Here is a 12783-nt window from a genome sequence, read left to right as displayed (position 1 = left end):
GAATAATATAAGGACAGGTGTCCACTAAGGGCATTCGCATCATGGCGGGAACGCAGCTGTGGTAGGATACGTAGTGAGCGCGGTGAAATATAATGCGAGACATCGTAGCCACGTGGCGATATCACTTTTACTTGAGCTTGCATGTATGCATAGTCTGTGCGATAAAGCTGATAGATTAATCGTGCCGCACGACTTGGCTACTGCTCCTCGGCAAGACCAAGCGTGGTGGGCATACCCGATCTGCGCCGCGGGCGTCTCTCAATCAAGGTAATTGACGTGTGAACCTTAATACAAACTCGTTCATTCTTAGAAGGCCTCAGTTCAACTCGTAACTATGATGGTGCCGGTGTGACTGTAAAGCGTTTGATGCGGTGAACGCTAAGCGGCAGTTTCTTTGCATATAAAATAATTTGGTGAGCTTACAGTATACAATAGAAGAGCTTCTGATAACCTATAGCTTCTTGCATCTTTTTAATGTTGGTCGTCTACTCATGTGCATCGTCGGCTTCGAAGTGAAGACCGCGTCAGCTCTGTCTCAATTCGGTTGTACTAAATGACTGATGATTAACTACCATTACACTGAGCTTCTTTGTCTTCATTGATAAGGCTTCAAATAAAAATCAATTATCTCAGGCGCTATTAGTGAGGCCATGATCAGTATGGTGCTATTAAACGTAATCCTGATTAGCAAGATACTGACTGTTATCGTATCAGTAAGGGCTAAATACCATGGTTTTACCTAACGTGCTCATGAATAACATCGAGGTAATTAGCATAGTTTGGTGTGCTCATCACCTAGCATGCTTTAGGTAGCACAGTTCTATAGCTTGCCATGCCTTCATCAGCTCGGTGTTCTTAAGATGTGGCGTAATTACCTTGGCCTTACAATGACCGGGCATAATTAGCTTGGTCAAAGCATGTCCTGGCTTAACTAACCAAGTATACCGTCCAGCCAAAAAATCACGGAATTTTATCGGAGTGAATGATGAAGAGTGGGGCGAAGCTTCGGAGGGTTTTATTGGTAAACCGTTAATTGTGACAGTACTGATTGTTGGCCTTGTTGGTACTTGTTTACTTACATGCTTTGGCCACAAAATAACACACACACAGAAAGTAAAGAAACACAGTTTTTGTTTACTTTGTGTGTGTTATTTTGCAGCGAAAGCATGTTAGTAAACCGTGAATATTCTGTCTGTATATCTCTCTGTACGTTCGTCCGTTCATCAATCCATTCACCTCTCCGTCCGTCCGTCCGCACATGCTGAGTGAGTCATGGAACTATAGGAGATTACGTACCGCGAGCTAAGAGGAACAGACCCGCTGCTTAGGAACTTTGCCCCTGATAGCTAATTAGCCGGCCGCATGTGCTCAAGTGCTGGCGAACAAAGAGTGCTAGCGGGTGAAGACAACCCGCTATGCTCGAGTGCTAGCGGGTGAAGAAAACAAAGACGATGTGCACTGACCGAGCAGCGCGCCATAATGTACAGGCTTAGGATGATTAACACGTGGCCTCGTATTTAGCTGCTTTTGCGATCTTGTAAGGCAATCTGCTCGTACTGATTTCCGAGCCCACCATTCGATTATTCCAAAACATACATATTGCGGGCATTATATAGCATGGGTGCACTTCAGCACTCGCCCCGCCGCGGTGGTATATAATCGGCTGCTGACCCGAAGGTCACAGTATGGAAGCCCGGCTGTGGCGGCTTCATATTCGATGGAGGTGAAAATGCGGCTGGCCCTTGTGCTTAGATTTGGGTGCACGTTAAAGAACCCCAGGTGGTCGAAATTTCTGGAGCCCTCCACTACGGCGTCTCCCATAATGATATGGTGGTTTTGGGATGTTAAACCCAATATATCAATCAATCACTTCAGCACTCACTAGAATAAAAAAAAAACGAATGGAAAAAGATGCCTCTGGTTTGAAAACACCGCCCAACTTAGTCAATCGTCCTTGACGCGATGACTAATTCTATCGTAACCAATCAAACGCCTCAGCGCGCTGAGTGGTAAATTTGATTTTTTTTTACTGTTGGCTCATTCTTAAGGGGGTGTCGCCAGGGCTCGGGAAGATCCCGAGTTTCGTCCAACTCGGGCGAAACTCGGCCGATCCTCCACAGAGCCCCAGGCATGATTTTAGATTCACATTCCCAACCGCAGCGTTGAGCAACGCTCGAGGTAAGCATACGGTTACTGCTGGCGGCACTCCAGTGTGACGGCTGCAGTGTTCTGTGCAGAGGAAACGCTTGTCGGCATCTTCCTTTGTGGCGCACCACTACACGCTATTGTATACAGCTTGCAGCCAATGAATTGAGGGCAAGTTCACATGCTCCGTGCGACGCGTGTGCGGTCGATCCATCAGCTGTTCCGGAAGCCGTAGCATTCAGGGCCGCGTCATATTAGAGCAGGCCTGGTCGTTGGGAAAGTGTAGCGGAAAAAAATATACATGAAATAGAGTGATCTCTGGCTCGTATTTTTCATTGCGTTATGTGCAACCTTTACCGTCTTTCACTGGACATTCTCTTTCCAAAATTTTCGTCATTAAAGACAGTGAAAGTTAGCTCGATATTAGAGCGAAAGTGCGACCTTCGAATTACACGTCTGATGCTATACGACTGAGCTCTGATGGCGGTCATCCCTTCGTTCACTTTATTGGGTATACATGTGTATTTAAAAGTGGGAGCGTCAGTCGGCGCTGCCTGTTGCCATTGCGGCGAGTGCGGAACACTCTTTTTGCCCGTTGGCGTCACGCACAGCACAAGATCTTATTACGAGCTGGCAGCTGACGAAAAAAAGCAGCCCACATCCCTCCACAGGGGGAACTCTAGTAAATGCGTCGCAGTGAGCTGGGGGTATCGCGTGAATGTTACGTAATTTAGCATGGTTCCGGAATGCTTAATTGTTATTTCGTCTTTACTCTTCTGATTCATTGAACGAAGGAGAAGGATTGTCTTCAACGAGTGGCGGGACGCTGTGGTTGTGCCCCACGAATGGTTGAAGGTACTGTTGCTCTGCTCCTATCGCATGTACTCGAGTCAAGCAAAGCATCAGGACAGGCGAAAGCCAAGTCAATACGCCCGTGACTGAATTCCGAACGCGCGATGCAGTGCCTGCCTATAGGGGTGGCCAGTGAATGGTTTTCAAGCGCGAGCAGTCGATTCTTTACTAGCAGACGCTGCCGGCGTGGGCCTTGCCGGGGGAGAGGAGGAGGGGAGTGGTAGTTGGCACGAGACGCGAGCATGTGCAGTAGGGATGTGGACGACACCGCCGACGCCGGATCCGCGACCTCGCGTGACCAAGAAATGCTCCGCATTTAAAATCCCTCGCATACTACCTGATGGCATGTAGTCTGCCAGAACGAGACTCGCGATTAATGAAGAAAAATAGTGTAAATTTAAAGACTTTTTATTAAACACAATAATACAGACTACTAAAAGAATTGAATTCAATCGGGAACTCTATGAAACAAAGCACTGTACTATTAAATGTAGAGTGTGCTCGTTTAGTATGGAAGATTTCATTTTTGCTGAACCCCACGTAGAAACGCTTTTTTCGTGTTATACCGATTATCACACATCGTATCGTTTGTACGCAGCTAATGAAACCGACAGGGAAGCCAAGGAAAGCACAGGGGCATTAGCCGTGGTTCTTACCTCTAAATAATAATTCGAACCTAAATTGAACGAAAGTGAACTAGATGAAAAATCATCCTTCCTTTATGTTCGATCCGTACGCACAACCTTGGAAATACGTGATTCGAAGTTGTGAGTATGGATCCTATCCGCAAAAAAGGTGATTTTTTGTCCACGGTAAATTCTTTAAATTCAGGTGAAAATCATTACAATACATTTAAGAAACCACAAATAATATGGTTGCGTCGGGTGACCCAATTTCGTGTTGGGTAACCGGCCCCAGACCCGCCGAACTACGTGGTTTGGTGACCACGTATTTAATGTATTTTGTCATACAGTGATCCACAGCTCAGCCACGAATCTCCGTGAATCTCAATAACGGTCGCTCATTTACGCACTTCTACATACGCCTCGAAGAACCCTACATGCGTCTTATTGCGTCGCGTAAGATAATTACACCATTTGAATGCCGGAAGGCCACAGCAGAAAAGAAGCTTCTGTAAAGCAGTGTCTGCTTCACGGGACAAGAAACACTGTGCTTTCGATAGGTGCCCTTTATCTGTGCACAAAGTGCTTCCGTCATGGTCCTGCTTCAACAAACAGAGGTTGGCTCTCGAGAAGCGCTGTGAGTTTTCTCGAAGACGGTGGACTGATCAATTCCTTTTGTAGAGTCGTTAACGTAAGTGTTTTTTTAATTCTTGTATGTACCACAACCTCTGCATACTTGTGCCATTTGTACTTTATATTTTCATTATACTTGTTATTGTTTTTGTTGCGATCGTTTTACATACCTTCACTTTTTGGCAAAGCTGGCTCCACTTGTGGCCAAGGCCCAATTTTCATACTTCTTAAATAGAGAAGAAAGAAAGCGTACCATGGTCCAGGCGATAACAGCGTGTGTAGTTATTCAGCGATAACTCGATCCGGCTCAGGCCGATATAGAAGCGGTAAACAAACTCCGCTATCAACATGACACGCAGGTAAGTCTAGCCCCACTGGAGCCCGTCATCCGGGTAGAATTCCCAGCTCTTGACGGCGTAAAACACACGAGATTTTCACCACGGTGGGCACCGGCGCGTGTGGCAGTGCGATTACACAATATTCTCCATTGAATTATACTGAAATTTAAAGGACAAGTATCTATACCACAAAATGTTTTTTGTTCGTCCAAAATATATAAAAAGTTTGTGTAGTGGACAAAAGCTTTGCGGACAAAAGGACATCGCTTGTCGTGCTTCTCCAAGCAGCAGGAGCCATGTTTCTAGCAAATCTTGGTAGCAAATCTAGCAAATCTTGTTAGCTGGATAACTTTTCGGCAAAGAAAGCTATTTTGCGCGAGCGCGACATAGCTTTTTTCCACACACACACGCACACATGCACGTGCACACGCACACACACACAAGCACACATGCACGTTAATACAGAGGCACACACACAAGCACGTTAATACACAGCCACACACACACGCACACATACACCCTAGCACATGCACACACATACACACAAGCACATGCACATACACACAGCATGCAGCGCATCGTGCTCTTTGCGGGCATCCGAATTATATCATTTATGGCACATTAAACACTAGATTTTCTCGCTCGTCATGAAAACTGGCACAATGTCGTAAGTTGAGTATGTTATGGGAAAGGCTGGTTTGGAAGCTGAAATTTGCTTAGCAGCAAGGCTTGGTGACTGTTGTCGACTTTTCATTATGTTCATTTACGACGGTGCTGCAGCTTGAGGAATCTTTTTTAATTGAGACTTGTTGCAATGCCTCGCCCTTTTTAGCAGTGTGGTGATGTTTAGAAAATTTTTACGTGCACAGAAAATGTGCCGTCCACGATTGACCATTTCTATAGGTATCGCCTTATATCTTGCGAAACGTTTGCATGAGTCGCGAGTGAACACCAGCCACCGATGCCCTTGCACACGAAGAGCGAACACCAGCCATTACGCGTGTAGGACTACAAGGACCAAATACAGACAGCTTTTCGCTCGTTTTCCTTGTGGATAGTTTGCCGACAGACTTAACACTCAGAACTCTGAACAATAAACTGGCCTATCGATTATGATCATTACGAAAGCTTCCATAAATATGTCGTTTAGGAAATACAAGTAAGTGCTCCCACATCCTTACACCCAGTAATTAGTTCATTCCAATTGGACTTCACTCTAATGTACTGAAATCTTTTTGTTTATTTGATTCATGTAATGTTAACATGCCCGCTTCAATTCACTAAAGCAGCCAAGGCTTCTACTTCCATGGACCGTAAGTTTCATACCATACTTGCTTGTCTTCATATAGGATTTCATGTGAATCTTCTCTTGCTTGAGGAAATGCAAAATATGATCTATTGGTTCTCTCCTTGTAGTGCTATCTGAGGCATCTACGTCATTTGGAATAGCCTCCCTAGAACCTAAAGGACATCAATTTGTGGGCACCACACCCATACAGAGTAAGTTTCGGCTTTCTGTTCAGAGGCAGGCTAGTGATAATAATAAATATGGTAATTTTGTGCATTTGCATTACATTGCTTTCACCATCCATTTTCCAGGCACATCGAAAAAGGCCAGGATCAGAGTCCCGAAATTGCGGGCCCCACGTACGAAGCAGAAGCTACAGCACTACTGCAGCATAGTCATGAGGCTTCATCGAGTCATCTCCAGAATAAAAAGACCTGTGAACCGTACTCTCCCGCATGCAGAGCTCATTGCTGAAGCTGGAAATCACCTCAGCAAGGACTTCTTAGACCTACTAAAAGTACAAGTGCCTGTGAACCCCTCAGAAAACATGGGAGCCATTGGCCCATGCTATTTAGTAAGCTTGCACTAAATCTCTCCTTTTCAATTCTGAAGGCATATAAATATTTTTTCAAATTTTTTAGCCTTTCAACTGTGAGAACGCTGAGGACTTTGATATCTGCCGTTACCATTAAATCTGATTTGCTGCCTGCTATCCTCGATCTAATCAACAAACCGAAAACTGACCGTTAATCGGAACGAGCTTGTTGCTTGGTGTTCAATGAAATTTCATTGAAAAGAAACTTTCAGTACGACCCTACAGAAGATGTTATTCACGGGTATGTTGATAATGAAGAAGATAGGACGGGCAGTGTAGCGAATACTACTATGCTCGCGGTGGCACTAGGAAAAGCCAAAAAATGGGTCCTAGTAGTAGCCTTTTTAACAAGGGATGGCACAGTTCATTCATGACCCGTTCTTTTCTTGCTCGAGCAGCTATTCAGCAACCTAAAATTATGCAAGCTCTCTGTAAAAGCAATAATATGTGACCAAGGGGGAGCAATTGTGCGGTAGCAAAAACACTTTGCGCAAGTCCTGATAGGCCATTTTTAATGCATATATCTTGTGTAAAGCTGCAAGGGATATAACTTGCACAAATATGACCTTAAAATCGGTGAATCTGTTGTATCTTGGAAGCTCATAAGAAATTTATACCAGTCTAGCCACCATATGAAGCTGAAGTATGTCCCAAAGTTGACTGATGAACATATATACAAGAGCCCGTTTGGGAATATGGTAGTGTTGTTCGCTGCACAGGTTTTAAGCAACAGCGCTTATTTCGCCATCAAAGCTTTCGTAGCCTTCACAGTTCTTCCGCCAGAAGCCATGAAAACAGCTAAATTTGTCAAAAGAATAGTTCAGCTATTCGACTTGTTGAATAGCTTGTGTGTCCAAATCGAAAAAAGGAAGATGAAGCATTCTATCAGTGAACAAACTGAGTATATAAATTTGTCTGGAGATGAATCAGTTAATGTGCTTGAGCCAAATATATTTTGTTATGTGTCGGGTTATTTGGTACACACTTTCCTAAAGAAAAAAGTTTGTGAGAAGTGTACAGTACTGCTGAAGGATAGCAGCCAAGAGCTGTCTTCAGATTGTCAGGTATACATGATGCTGTGGAGATAGAGGGCAAGCCACGAGGACATATCACTGTGCCAACTGAGGCAGCGCTCTCTTTTTTTCATAAACTGGAAGCCCTATTCAATGTACTAATCGGCGCTGTTGCACACCTTGTAGGAGTATCTTGCACACTTCTTGACGCTGGAGATCCCCGAAGGGCCATTCTGCAGTCGAGACTGCCATAAATTGTTCCTGAAAAAAATGTACGAATCAGGATACTCTGGTTTCAAAATTTCAAGTACAGAGAGTTAAGCAAAGCTAAGGCATTGAAATCAGCTGCGAAAAGAAAACTTCAAAAACTAGTGTGACAGCCATTGGTGGGAAAATGAAATGTCCTGCCCAATTTTAGTGCGTTTGAAGTAGGTGGCTTCGTCATGTTTCAGATTAGGTGGGTTTTTTTCTTTAGCAATATCTGATCTTACGTTATGCTTGCATTTCGTTCGGGTTCTTATGTGCCTCAGTAGTCCTAATATATAATGCACCTATAGTATCACACAAATAATGTTGTTTTACCCATTGCCGGTGTCGGGAGGTGTACTACCTTCACAGCGGATTGTCTCTTCTTTTTGTGAGCTTCTAATGCATTCTTCTTCACTACAGTATAGTCTAGATGCAGAGTCGACCTTTTTAGAGCTGTATCCCTGTCATTTTATTAGGTTATGGTAGGAGGCTGGAGTGTTGTGCGATGATCTAAGACTGCCAAGATTGCCAGAATGAAAAGCTTACAAAATCTGAAGGGTTTCGGGTGAGCACACCAAAACGTATCCTATTTTTTCTTTCTAAGGGGATGGCTGCATGTGTCGTGTGACCATCAAAAAGGCAGGTTGTATTTTGAAAAGATGAGTAGTTGCCTAAAGTGCATAGTTTAAAGGTGAAAAGAATTTTCCTATATGTCCCAAATAGAGCTATACTTTCCAAAGGAGCACTCGTCTCTAATCATTTAAATTGTGCTATATGACTAATATTTGCTCTGCTGACTGTGGTGGAGTTAATAAGCATGTTTCGATGAAATTAGATTCTCCATTGCAAAAATGCATGAAAAGGAGGGGTATGCCACCTGGACAATTGACAATAAGAATGCATCACTTTGTAGAATCAGGAAATCTATAAATGTACTCACAGTTAATTAAGGTCCATTCGGAAAACGATCAAAAACTGTGGTATGGTTAATATCTCAAATTTTCCTCATGCGTTTTTTTATAGTATGCCCATATGATCGAACAGCCCGAAATCCCATTTTGTTTTCAAACAAACAATTTTGCCAACATAGGAAACATCGAGAAGCATCGCCGGCTGATGATGGCCATTTTACGAAAAGTGCTTATGCTAACAGCAATGCAAGCTATATATTGCAAATATCTTATTTCTTAGCACAATTAGAAAGGCAGGTCGCATGCATTAGGAAAGCTGACTGATTAGTATCCAAGATACAAAATTTTTGTTCTATCTGAACAACGGGAAGAAAAGGAGGACATTTCTGGAGGGGCTTTCTTTGGGCTGAGTGGTATCGAACGCCAGCCAAGTCGCGAACTACTCAAATGCATTTCATTAAAGGGGTAGCTTTTTTTAAGAAACACTTTGTACTCTTCGTAAATACCTCTCTACGGTTATTTTGCAAAATCGGAGCAAAAAAAGTGCGTTACTGTAAATTCTTTTCAAAAAATGTATGATTTATATTCTGCTTTGTGAAAACACGATGTTTGAAAATTTGTAAGTTAGTTCTGACCAAAATGATTACCATGCTTTTCCAGAATATAATAGCGCAGTTTAAAACATTTTGATTAAAATTGAGAGCAGGTATTTTTTCACTCCCTTGAAAATCACTAGACAAATAAAAATGCAGAGTATAATTATCCTGATTAGGTACTATCAGAACTGTAAACATGATCTAGCTATGTAAATCACAAAAGCAGAAATCGCACCCAAAAAATGAGCGAGTTTCATAAACATGGTGTTTTGAGAATTTTTAAAAATACTTAGATTATCTAGAATTTTGAATGATCACGTGAGCTTTTTCTTCATTACTTCTAATTGTACTAAGTAAGAAGATATTTGTGATAAACAGCTTGCATCACTGTTAGCATGTTCATGCATTCAGGAAAGTGCACTTTTGGTAAGATGGCCGTTGTCACCTGGCAATGATTCTCATCTTTCCTTGGTATAAAAAAGTGTTCATTTGAAAACTAAATGTTATTTTGAGTGACTGCATCGTGTGGGTATATTATAAGAAAAAGATAAAAATCTGAGATATCAAGTATACCATGTTTTTCTATCTTTCATAGAATCGACCCTAACTGTTCACTTTGCAAAGTGAAGCCAACTTGGTATGGGTGCTGCTTTTTTTACACTTGCTTTGTGCTGCGACAATGCTGGTGTCAGTGCATGCACTGACACCAGTAATTGCAGTTATTTAGAGCAAACAACTGCTTATTCGTACTTAACCAGGTGCAATTCCTGCACAGTTGGTACTAATCTGAAGCTTATTTCACTGACACAGCAATTAACTGAGGTCAGTGGCGCGATTTGAGGTCAAAATGTACAATAAATTGACATATCCCATGTCTTGGTATCCATTCCATAGCTCCAGCTGATCTTTGTTTGGTCAGGCATGTACAGTGTTCCCCTTCAGGTGGGGAAAAGGGACATTCATTGCATTGACCCCTTCCACCTCAATGCATAGGGCAGACGTTGCACTGATTTAGGTGACTAGGACTTCAATAAGAGCTCTGGCTTTCATTTTAGTGAAAATTAGACGCCACCTCTACTGTAACTCAAATAAGTTGCCCTGCTTATTGCCCTTCTTACCCTTTGCTGCATGCATTTTGGTTCATCCCACTTTGGTGCTTCCTTTCTTTATCTCTTGAGGTACAGTACTTTCATCTATTATTGTCTTCGGTGATTTGAAAAAGCTTACCTATTTTTCACCTTAGTGCTATACTTCTAAACTGCTTCAATTGCGTCAGAAATTTTGCACCTGTCCGTGTTGCGTGCTTTGTCTTTATATAGCTTAGCACGTTGTTTGCTCCTTCAATGTGAAGAACACACTTGCCAGCAACAAGTTTTCATTGCATGACTGTATTGCTAATTTTTTTCATAGTCATTTTTTATGTATCTTATTTGTTCTTAATGCCACTTCTGCATCCCCATTTTTATGCGGACTGCATAAAGGGTGGCCGGTTTTCTTTCATTTTTTCTTCAGGTTGAGTGCAGTGTTTGAGCTCTCTCTGAGCCTGTGCACACTACTTTCATAGTCGGCATCATTCCGGGGTTCCCTCATAACACAAGTCTATCTGACATTTTATTGGTTCACTAAGGCTTTTTCTTGTCCTCCTTTCTGAAGGCGTTTGTTACGTAGTGTAAATTACTTTTTCTCAAGATTTCACTTTACCTATCCCAACACTCGAAGCCATAGTTTCATAATGTATTAAAACCCACATATTAATAATTAGTTTCATAATGCTTCATTTGCTTCGATTCTTCCTATTCTTGCATGTAAGTCTTTCATGAATATTGAGCTGTAGTAAATGTTCTTAGTTGCATGATGGTGATACTGCATTCGTTTTCTGAGTAGCTCTTAAACCATTCAAGCACCATGCCTATTCGTTTTTTCACCTCCTTCTTGTCATGGCTTAGTGTAGAGTTCAATTTGTAAATGGTATTCAGATTCTCCATTACATGTGGTGTTCTTTCGTTGATACCATTCATATTCATTAGTCTCCTGCATGTGTAGGTTAGAACTCTATGCCATTCTTCTGCTTCTCTGGGAGCTTTCTTCGACTAATACTGTGCCGATCGGTCACCCTGTCTTTCCCCAATTCTGACCTCATCAAGACCTTCCCACTCTTCAATGTTATTACCCTAATCTAGTTTTGTCATTTGACAGTTTCAACACTAGTTTAACTTCACCATTGCATTATAAGTTCTTAAAGCAAGAAACAAATTAGCAAGAAGTTCAGGAACCCTGGAATACCAGCAATAAGTGAACCAAGTGGTATTTTCATTGTCCTTGTAAACTAAGTGTACAGTGCTTTATCTTCAGTTTTTTTTTATTGTTCAGAAATCTGCGTGAGTATTCTTGCTGTACTGTTAAAATCGCAATCAACTGCAAATGCATAGTGTATTTTACAAACTTTTATCGCAGTGTATCTTTTAAACTTGTGCTTCTGTACAAATGTGCTATCATCGTAAAAAAAAATGCACAGCTGCATACAAGTGCAGGACCAATTCTAACGAGAATGCATTCCTGACCAGGCACTTGCCGTACTGCCAAGCGGGCCCCTTCGGCATGCATGCCCAGATTCCTTTTGGCGCTGTTGGTTGCAGTCACTGCCATCACCAGCTAGTGTGCACAGTTCTATTTGCTCGAGGCGCGTTTTCAGTCGGTTTGCTGAGCAGGATATACTGCAGCAAGTGTTGCACTGGCCACTTTGGATTGCAATTTCTTTTTTTAATATCGCGGTTGACTTCTTTCACAACATGCACAAGGAACCAATTGCGATCAATATAATCGTGACTATGCTGGTATGTCTCGATAAGCTTTACTGTGTTGCAGTCGGGTCGTATGGACGCACATTGGGTGTTTTGTCATAAACGATATAATAAATAGTTTGCATTTAACTTTCAAAACCATGATATGCATGAGAGACCCTGTAGTGAAGGGCTCCAAAAATATCGAGCACCTGGGGTACAACGTGCACCTAGATCTAAGCACATGGGCCTCGTTTCGCTTACAACAATTCCGTTGCAGGCGAATGATGCGCTTCTTTTTCATTTTATTTTTTTTAGCAAGCTGCCCTAGCAGTAAGCTGAAGGCAAATTATGATTCAGTAGGCTGTTAGCGTGCATATTTGAGCGTTATTTTATGCTTAGATATATTTTATTGCTTGTATAGAGCATTGCTGTGTAGTTTGAGACAAATTATTTTTTTGTGTCTAGTTGTTTACTACGACAATAAAATGATTTCACTTACCACGTTGTTGCGTGTGCCTTTGCCAGTTGAGGTCCATTTCGGTCGTCTGGCGATATTCTCTTATAAAAACGCGATGACTGTCAGATAGTGTCATCGCCTCCAGTTTCTTGCATCTAATAATTTTGTGCTGGCGTGCGAGTGTAGAAAAAAACCTCTAGAACCATAGCTCTCAAAGCAATTTCAGTGTTATAGTGAACTAGAATGAACGCCATCTGTCCTTGCAGTATTGCAGTTCAGTACGCCGCCATTACTTATTTA

At 42.2% G+C, this 12783-nt stretch overlaps 1 protein-coding gene across 4 annotated transcripts in view; it reads left to right on the top strand.

Moving 5' to 3' along the window:
* LOC142775820 (uncharacterized) overlaps nucleotides 1-12783 on the top strand; it is a 69916-nt gene that overhangs the window by 24772 nt on the left and 32361 nt on the right. For 3 of the 4 annotated variants that reach the window (XR_012887044.1, XR_012887046.1, XR_012887045.1), the window contains exons 3-4: nucleotides 6008-6091; nucleotides 6191-12524. The exons of the other annotated variant lie outside the window; for it this stretch is intronic. The gene's annotated coding sequence lies outside the window, so the exon portion shown is untranslated. Of the gene's footprint in view, nucleotides 1-6007; nucleotides 6092-6190; nucleotides 12525-12783 lie in introns of those variants that run through there. 4 annotated transcript variants of the gene reach the window in all.

This window comes from Rhipicephalus microplus, chromosome X (assembly GCF_043290135.1).
Source record: "Rhipicephalus microplus isolate Deutch F79 chromosome X, USDA_Rmic, whole genome shotgun sequence".
In the NCBI taxonomy this organism is placed as follows: Eukaryota; Metazoa; Arthropoda; class Arachnida; order Ixodida; family Ixodidae; genus Rhipicephalus; species Rhipicephalus microplus.
Note: the sequence above shows the minus strand (reverse complement) of the source record. Positions and strands in the feature narration are given on the sequence as shown.